This window comes from Rhyacophila brunnea, unplaced genomic scaffold (genome assembly GCF_057557595.1).
Source record: "Rhyacophila brunnea isolate RB1 unplaced genomic scaffold, BYU_Rbru_1.0 scaffold_6, whole genome shotgun sequence".
Classification (NCBI taxonomy): Eukaryota; Metazoa; Arthropoda; class Insecta; order Trichoptera; family Rhyacophilidae; genus Rhyacophila; species Rhyacophila brunnea.
This window is the reverse complement of record NW_028233276.1, coordinates 26,397,393-26,408,419: the sequence shown is the minus strand read 5'-3', so window position 1 is coordinate 26,408,419 and position 11,027 is coordinate 26,397,393.

Sequence of the window (11,027 nt, the reverse complement as noted above, 5' to 3'; positions counted from 1 at the left end):
ATATATATATATATTGATACAACAAGTTACGCAATACTATTATTTCTCCAAGATCCAGATAAAGAGGATCGAATATATTTTACCATTATTCAAATAATGTGCCTATTGTATGGCTATGAAAAAACCAACGGTTATGTTTTGTCAAATTAAATCTCGATCATAAATAAGACAAATGTTTATACCATCAACACATTATTATGTTGATCAGTGATCACACTGATCACATTACTGACAGTATTTTTTTAATTAGAGTAGATTATTTTACCTTTGTATTAGCAATGGTGTCTAACAAAATAATACTGTTTCGAGCCATGAAAATGATATCAATGTATGGCCAACGTATTGCGTGCAATGAGTAAATCCAGGGGTGTTTTATGGCAATAAGGGTCACCTATCTCTGGCAAAAGTCACGCGAGCAAAAGGTTTCCTTCTTGCTTTCAACTTTCGCCATCAAGAAAGACGTTCTATGGAGATTGATAGCCACACGAGGGTGGTTATTAGTTACTTTACATATATTTTTTTTATACATGTTAAGATTTACTGGTTATGCATTATCATGATAATTTTATATAACAAGTAAATTGATAAAATACAGTTAGAGATCGAAAACACAAACATAAACCCTTCCAAACCAACTATTCCGCATTACACCCTGTCTTAATCGAGCGATCACGAGGCCCTACGTTTGATGCGAAGCGTCAGCAGTTTTTTACTTCTGGGAATGTCTCAGGACCTGATACTCAAGACTAAGGTCGCTACGCACTTAAGTGTATTTTGAGCGAGTTTATAGAGACTTTCTTATGAAAGTACCCATGGGAGAGAGGAGCACGGTGAACTAACAATGACTAATTAATAAATATATAAGTAGTAAAAAAAACTATACGGATATACAAAACTATATGAAGAGATCTTCACGTCCGCAATAAGATGCCGCTTTTTTTTAAAATACTACATATTTGGTTTTTGTGGCGACAGCTGTTTGGACCGACTTGAGCATCTCTTCTCTTTTGGAGTACATTCTCGGAAATTCCTATAGGATGTGGTTTGCATTCTGTAGTGCTCCGCCACATGGACATATTGGTCGGGTGTCAAGTCCAACCTCGAAGATCTTGACAGCGAATCCACCGTGGCCAGTCATACATTGAATCGGGTTGTGGTCAGGAGTCAAACCAGTTATCTTCAATTGCCATTGAATATTTGGAAACAACAAATAGGTGTGCCTTTGGTCGAGCCATCCCACTTTCGCTGCTATGTCTTCAACGCCTCGTCCAGCGTCGTTTGATGCATTACTGACGCATCGTATCACTGTAACTCGTGACACTTAAATGTTCACCTAGAACACACCACATACTGTGATTTGTGGTAATTGGCGGGCCCGCCTAAGTAGGTAAAAAGCAAGTTGTTCAATACGATATCGTAGCTAATTAAACTAATTAACTAAATGTATTTTTTTTAGCTTAACGTTTTTACATATTAAATTTAGGCTCCGACCATTGAGTAGATTTCCTTCATCGTCGTATATCGAAATGCGTAGAATACCAAAGCCAAGGAAATATTTAAAGCAGTGTGAGCAGTACTCCATTTTGCATGGCGATTAAACCGAAAGATTTCGTAAACTTTTCCTAAATTGAAATAACTTTCCCGGCTACTGAGGAATGCGCAACTTTACTTTACTTTCGTCGCGGTTCGATTTCAGTCATGCACGAGAACTTTCACCAAAATAGACCCGAGTAATAACATTTTGTTTGTACATTTGAACGCCTTGCCAGATCCGCATATTATGTGTTTATTTGCGGGTTTGGTTCGGACGCTGCATATATTATGATACCGAGCACTTGCATGGACATGTTCAGGGTTCAGGGGGCTAATTCCTGCAGCGAGCGTGACCAAGCTGACAAATATAACCGCTTTATATTGGTGCGAGAAACGAGGCACAACTTATCGAATAGGTAATATAAATTTTGGTTAAGTATTTGGTTGCATCGAGATCCAGCAAATAATGGCTTGCGGTATTGATTAAAATTAAACAAAGTACATTTTTAATCACCAATCGTTATTACGATTATTATTTAGCCCAGGGGAGGGCAAACTTTTTGGATGGAGGGCCAAATTCAAGAATTCAAAATGACCGGCGGGCCGCAAGTAAAATACCATTTTTAGATATACACTATTTATTATCACGAAAAATAAACATTTCAAAAAAAAATAATGAGAAGAATGAAACTGTTGTTTATTTTTTTAAATTCAGGTGTTAATTTTGTAGTTGATATTCTTAAAACTGCTTTTAAATGGGCATCGTCAATATTTGATCGTATAGAATTTTTATTGAGGTTCATGATCGAAAATGTTTGTTCACATATATAAATTGATCCAAAAATAACGAACATTTTTCTTGCATAATCCTTAAGTTGGTCGAATTTGTCTGAATTAAGGGCATTGTAAAATTTGGAGATTTCTTCACGACGATGCAATTCTCTTAAATCAGTGTCACACTCATAGATAACAGACGTATATATATATATATATATATATATATAGATTCGTAAGTTCCATACAAGAAGATGCCCCCTTTAATTGGCACCATCTATTGGCGTGACTAGAAGTTTTGGTTATGACAGAACCATAGATCCGAACCCAAAAAAGTATTTATAATTATAAAAACGAAATTGTGACAAAAATGAATAAAAGTCGATATTTCAATTCAGATAGGTACACTTTATTGCAATGATAATCATATTGACAAATTATGAGTAACAATATAAATTTATGAGGACATAGTTATGTAATAATAATAATAGTAATGCACTCCCACCATGGAAATTATTTGTCAGCACTTCCTGTCAGATTGATGACTTCATTAATTATTTCATATATTGTGTAGCTTGAAGATTTCTTAATAAATTTTCATCGCTTGACGATCAACAACATTGATGTAGATTCTGAAACAATAATTTTATTTTAAAATCTACTTAATCTCAAAATATAAAATGACAATGGTCGCCATTTACACTTTTGTAAGAATGCGCAAATATAATATAGACATTTTATATAGGTAGGTACGTAATTTACTCAAACATAATCTTCTTTATATACCTACCTATTTTTTATGTTTGCCTTGGTAGATTTGCAAACGTGAAAATTAGAATAGGAAGGTACTATCATTATTTCGATACCACGACTGCAAAGAAATTTCAAGGGGCATACAATTGTATATACCTATAAACATAATATAATAAAAGTAGACTTACCCATTAACTTATTTTATCAGCTATCGGATTGCAAAACCTTTTATCAATATGGTTTAAAAACGCCGAACAGCAATATTATTCTGACACTTGACACTTGGACGACTGCTTTTATTTTGAAAATATCATGTAGAATTGACATGAAATTTGAAAAGACTGATCGAAAGCTCGAATGTTAATTGGCTGGACCATGGGTGAGCTCTGATTGGTCATTGAAATGGCCTTGTATCATGCGACTTCGTGTGTGACCGTGCTACCATCTATTCTGAAAACTGAGTATTAGGTGGTCACGTTCGCTGTATGGAACTTTCATCCCCCTGGTCACACTGCAGATCAATAATCTCAAGTTCTAGGTTTGTCGGTACACTATCATTATCTATTGAAATCGTTGTTCAACGTAGAAAATAGTGGTTACATAGTGTGAGACGAGACGCAAGGAAGACGTACTGAGATAATACATTTACGAAATAACAAATTCTTCAAATTTTTCATCTATTGTCAATATTTTTTAAAAAAATATAAAAAAAGTTATTCGTAATCAGAAGTACAATTAATGATGGCGGGCCGCAAAAAAATATCCGGCGGGCCACAGTTTGCCCTCCCCTGATTTAGCCGAATGGTGAAAAAATTCGACTCGTGACGTTTACAATCTGAAAGATCTGACGTCCATCATTATTTTTAGTCAGAAACTAATTTTTGAATATCCTTAAATTGTTATTGTTCCCGATAAATATTAATATTATATTGAGTAGGTATAGATTACTACTGTAAGTATTAAATGTGTCTTACAATATAAATTATTTTTACTGAAACATAAACAAAATATCCATTTTCGAAATGTACGAATTGTTAAAAAATAATAATAATAAATAGTACGGATCAAATTATAACTCTATCTTACTCGGTATACTTGATCCGCAATGCGTGTATTATTTTAGTTAACCACTGATAGAGTAACCATTAGTAGTTTATATTAACTATTAAATTATAATTATTATCCAACTTATATTCTGCCATTTGCACAATTTTACAATTCTTGACAATTAAAAATAAATGTATCGTGGAATCAGTGTTGCCAACCGTACTATAATTATAGTATTTGTACTATGATTTTGGTCCACATACTATGTACGATATAAAACAGATATAGTACGCCTAAAATACTATAATTTTGAATATCGGAAAGAATAGGTAAGAAGTACTGAAATTTCGATATTTTCGTTCGATAAATTGGTGCAAAGTACTATAATTTCGCAATATAAGAAGATTTGGAGAACTTGGAAAAAAAGTGGTCGAAAAACGTAAAAAAATCCCTTGACTTTGGTTTAATTAAAAAGAAATTTCTTGAATTCTTTGGTAAGCATTTTTGTTTGGAAGAGGTACCTTAAATAAGAAGGGTTCTCGGAGTTTCGCAAATTCTCTGATATTTTTTTTTCTGGGAAACAAAAAACCTATACATTTTCAACAGATGACAACGCGTACTATATTTTTCCCCAAATACTATAATTTTGGAGGCTCTGTACTATAATTCTACTTTTAAAAGATGACAACACTGCGTGGAATCAAAATTTAAAAAGTGGCAACAATAATGACGTCGGTACGCGTCGTGACGTTAACAACTTACTGTCATTGTATTTTAGAATATGTATGTAATATTGACATTTAAATTTACCATAACTCAACATTCTATGCATCTAGAGCTAAATTTAATATTTAAAAAAATAGGTAATAATATGTAAAACTGTAAAAAAGATGTGTTCCTATTGAATCATATTGTGTATGATTAAAGATCACAGAAAAGGTGAACTGAAAATACAAAAATTATAGAAACAACGTTATAAATACGTCATCGTCATTGATGAAGACTTTTATTTTCTCATTACATCAGTTTCGACTAAATTTAATATTATATTAGGTTGATATAATATGTAATGGATATAATATTCAATTATTTATTTATTAAAAGTTATTAGGGATCCGTATCTAAAGCACAGATACGAGCGCAAATTATATTATAATCTATTAATACTACCATCATTCCCTCCAAATCATCAATTGTAGGAGCAGAAATTTATGTACAAAAAAAATGTACGCACATATTCACCATTTCTGCATAGATAATAATGTACTCGTTTCGTATTTTTATGCCACGAAAGAAAGTAAATATCTATCTTAAAGGCTGTATTAAAAAGTTGGTCATTGTTTATCCTATCTAGGAAATCTCCTACCTACTACTTTCTATTAAAATCCTTAGTACCTACTCTACGTGTACATGTTAGATTAGAGGTGACTCTGGTTACTGCATAAGCTCCTGTGTACTGAATTTAAAGTTCCGGGGTATACGACAAATATTCAAAAAATCCGATTTATGTTTAAAATATATGTACTAATGGATATAATATAATACATACCCGGAGTGTTGTAGTTTGTATAAGGTTAATATAAAATTGAAATATATTATTAAAAAGAGTCATGGTGAACGATAAGTATATTATCTTGAAGATATGTATGTAATCGAAACAATATTATTTAAAATTACAACTTTACTCTATACTTAATATATTAAAATATTATGTTATTGTTTAACTTTAACACGAGATCGTGACTATATTACTTAACAATATAGTAGTGTATCAATAATAATATGCATATTATATTATCAAAGTTGACAACAGTTTTGTCATCTTTTGAAAATAAACATATTTTTTTAGTATTGCGTGAATAAACAAAAAGTGGCATCATTCTTTTTACAAGTTTTATAATAATATAATGAGTATAATAGTTTCTCCAATTAGTTGAACAACTGCTCATGCAGCGAATGCCATAAACAAAGCAATGCACTTCTCGGGCGAGAGTAGCAAATGGTAGACGTGCATAATCTTTATGCTGGTCCGTTGAGTTCATAGTAATAATCTCAGAGTTCATAGCTATTCGTTTACGATGCACTTTTGATAGGGCATAAATCACCAGCAGCCAAATCTTACTCGCTGTTTCCGACTGAGCTTTCAAAAGCTCAAATTTAATTTCTTTTAAATATAATCGTAAAATTTCAGCGATAAATTACCAGAAAATATTTTATAATAATTAATTTTGATTTTCGAAGAGAACATGTTCTTCAAATTGTTGCCTCTAAAATTTATATTATTAATATAAACTCCGCAATTAATTACTTGCGGTGGCAAAAAACATGGTAAATATAGAACAACGATTATTTCCAGACTGGAAAGCTAAATTAAGCCGTCCTTCACTACAAGCTGAGTATGCCAACTGTCCGATAATACCTTGTCACCCGGACTCAAGGGGGCTTTAATCACGACATAATATCGTGTCGTTGGTATTTTTGAATATTTCATTATAAATTACGTTAACCCTGAAAATATACCATGTTTTTTGCCGTCGAAAGTACTTACTGGGCGTAATACTATATTATAACAATAGTACTGGCATTTAGATTTCTTTTAAAGTCACTTACCCATGTTGAGAATGATATATTTGAATCGATTAATACGATAAAAAATCTTTAGTTATTATATTATACTCGTTTACATACTTACATTAATTCATGATCTAGGCTAGGAGGCTAATAGGTATGATAATAATAGGGTCGCTTCATCTCTTACGATCTAGTGTCACGAACTGCCTCACTTACCAAGTTAATCTTTCAGTTCGCAGATCGCTGTCATATCACTGTTGCAATATAAAAAGGTTGGTAGAATATAAAGTTAGCATCCCTCAGCTACGTGCACCGTTATTATTAATTTATTATAGTACTTAGTCGTGTTTACTGTTAAAGCGGAATTTATCACCTTTGGGCTGATGTCAATGTCATTATAATAAAAAAAACATCTGAAATATCACTATGGATACGCACTGAATATATACACTGGATACGCACGTACATTTCGCTTTAGCAGTAAATACATTTACTAGAAAAGGGATGGCAAACCTATGACATACGTGTCACTAAGTTACACGAGGAAAATTTTTGTGTGACACCCGAACAAAGTCGAATTATGTAAGAAATACTTCATCTGGCATTTCTAACTTATTTTATCGCGTTTTATCAGATTACGCGATAATTTGAAATATATTTTTATTGGTATTATGTATGTGAATACAAAAGTCATAATATTGCTGAATGACAGTGAAACTTATTAGCGGCTACATTTAATTCAATGGAAAACTAGCAAACGACTATTTTGAGCGCCGTTGGATAAAATACGAACTGCGAACAAATATTTTCGTCGATGAATTATTTCAAATACAAACTAAAACATTGTCTTCGTACTTCATACACTTAAATGAACCATCTGTGGGATTTTCTTATAAACCACGTCTTCATATGTTATAAAACCTAGTACTAGAATAAGGTTCGATTCCCGGTAAGGTCACAATATTATATTTACATAATGTGTGATTTTCTCAAAACCTAGGTGCTTTGATTGTTCCACTTATACCACTACACAACTATTTTTCTACACAATTGGCATTTGGCCTCATGACCTGTTGTATTGGTGCTTCCTGACTTGAGCGAATTTATATATCCCTACCAGTGGCGAAGACTCCGTACTAGGCGATTATTTGAAGCCTACCTTCTTACGAAAAATATTTTTTAATTGCATATTGACTTATTTATATAATCACTTATATTCTATAAAATAATTTATTTTGCCAACGAGAGATACCGTATGTGTAGGAATATATTACACAGACAATTTGCAAAGGTTTAAAAAAATATACCACAGCGCGCCATCTGTCTTGACGTAAATAAAGGTCGGATTATGTTTCAAATAATTCTCAATTTCACGTAGCCACGCCCAGTCTATCGAATTGTATGAACTAAGGTAAGCTCCGGTCGTAGAGCCTATCTATGGTGTTTAATCGAATATTAATAAATATCAACTGTTTTTTAAAATAAAAAGAACTTTTATCTAATGATTTTTGATGTGTATAAATGTTTTGAAAAAATACGTAATTTAAACTGATCGCTTAATTATATGTCGTCAGTGAGTTTTTGAAGTTTCATTAAATTAACGTGTCGTTGTCATTAGTGTGTACCTATTCATTAGTAGTAATATCGTATTGTCTTCTTATTTCTCGTAAGTATACCTGACAAGTGTGTTCTTTTTATCAGATCTCCACAGCCTACCTCTTTCCAAAAGTCACCCTTCGCCACTGATATACCCATGTATAAGTATGCATATTTTCTTCGTGTTTGATAACTACTTCGTCTTACGGGCTTTTACTCACAATTACCATTACCAATGAGTCCTATACAATATACATATATAGCTCTTCATGTTTTCTCATTGTGTTTTATTTCACCAGAGTCCATCAAATTTGTATACATTCCGCGGTATATTTTTTCTTTACCGAACCCTTTCGGTTTCAATTCCAGCGGGATGCGCTTTTGAGTGCGTATTTCTTCGTCACTTTTGTTATTTTACGAAATATTGAATTCTTTATTTTGCACGGCTTAAAGCATGTCCCTTGTTTGCTCAACACTGCATGTTGTATTGCCTACATTTACATCACATTGCAAATAGCGTATGCAAATTGGATTTGCAGGCTTTGTCTTTGGCATGAACCCTTTTCGGGCCCTCTAGGCCTTCGGAAAGAAAACTCTGCCTTTCTATATTGTTCGCCGGTATACAAACAAAGAGAAAAATGCTAGAAATATTTCCCATTTGTATTTTTTGTAATGTAACATTTCAAACAAAGACCACTTATATCTTATATGACAGGTATGAATTTTTTCAGTTACTCCTAATGAAACAATAACATCGTTTTGTCGTAAAAACTCCTTTAATAAAGTGTTAACAATCTTCCCTCGTTACCATCATACACTTCTTCTTCTATTTTGTTATATTATATTATTATTCTCAGCACTCGAAATGGAAAATTTTAAGAACCGGAGCGCTCGATAATTTTACGAAAATATTTACATTAGGTATATAAATATATACATAAGTACATCGTTTTCTAATTTTATATGTATTTAAAAAAAATAAGTGTGTTAGACTCTGTTATATGGCTTATCCACATCAGACGGTCAAATTATTTTGTCCACAAGACGGAGCGATAATTTTGGGAATTTTATGAAATGGAACGGCGCTCCGGTGCGCTCCGGTCCATTTTGAGCCCTGATTATCCTGTGATGATCTTAATGTTTTCAATTATCTATAGTGTTTTTGTCTTTGGCAGCTTCAATTATTTATCACTTATTATGGTATTTACTAATTTTTAAAAGTGATAAACCCACTTTTAAATTATTATAATTTACCACCGCCAAACACCAAATTTCTGGAATAAAGCTATCATTAATTCAATTATAAAATAATAATTCTACTTTGTATGTGACTAACGTCCACATTTGTTCACGTTAGAAGACACTTGGGAACACCACGTAGCAAAAATTTACAGTGCACAATGTAATGGTGCACAACCACTGCTATATTCTGGACAGCAGGGCAGACAGTCGAGGTCACCTGGAATGCCCAAACATCGGTGATTAGACGGTATTAATAAATAAGCTAAAGCTGTCAGTGCAGACGCATGAAAGATTCTGTCGCAGATTGTATAATTCTTGGTGGAAACTGGGAACACTGGGTTGTCAAGCCATCGAATGTGATGATTGATGATCGGCCCTACTAGTTGAATGCGTCATTCGCTGACTTTTTATTCGGTGAAACCGGGTTTGATCCCGGTGACATCATAATCTATTATTTAAGTGATTTTCTCAAAGTCTGGGTGTTTGTGATTGTTTCACTTCTATTTTGCTGTTTCAATGCACTACCTAACGGCGTATTGAAGTTGCCAATATTATATTAATCATCCACTACTGGATGAAGGCTTTTTCAAACTTATTCTATTTATCTGGGCCATGTGCATTATGTTTCCACGTACTACCACATAGATTAAGTATTTCGCCGATTTAGCAGGTTTTAGGTCAGAAGTTTCCCATTTATTTATTACCAGTGGAAGCAGTTGTAAGTCAGTATGAACGAAAATGTACAAGAAAGGTGATCAATATTATACCTACATATATTTATAGCCTAAGATTATTAATAACTTTAATAATATTTACACGCATAATAAATCTACCAACACGTAATCGTATTAGGCATATTAAGTATTATTTATATTACAATATATTTCACTCATACGCCTACTCATATATTTTTCATTATTTCATGGCTGACATTTCGAAATATAACGTAGAAAATGTATTTAAGAACAGAAACGCCGTATTAAATATAATCGCGTCTAATAAGGTAAACTGACTGGAAAACGGTAAAACATTTTTAACGAAATTGCGCGAAATCACAGAGCTTTGCTTTAAGAAGCTTTCTTGTAATACGCAACAGGCAAAGACATTATTAAATTTTTGTAAACTAATAACAAAAAAAAAATGTTTTTAAATTCCATATAATCCACAAAAAATATAAACACAAATGCATACTTACTTCATTTTATTTCACAGAATATACCGAGGTACACTTTGTATGTACGACAATATCTGATATTATCAATAAGAAATCAGCACATATTTTGACGAATGCTTAACAATCATGATAGGTCATCTGTAATATATTCGTTCGATGCCACTTTTTACAATATTTTGAACAGGTGTGTTTTAAGGCAGCAGAAGGGGGCGGGGTTGATAAAATTTAACAGGTACCACTAACTTCCACATTTACCCCGATTACTACTTATAGCTTCTCGTAGTTTCAACCGCGAATTCTCCCCACCGCATATTTCCTGTAATATTCCCCATACCCA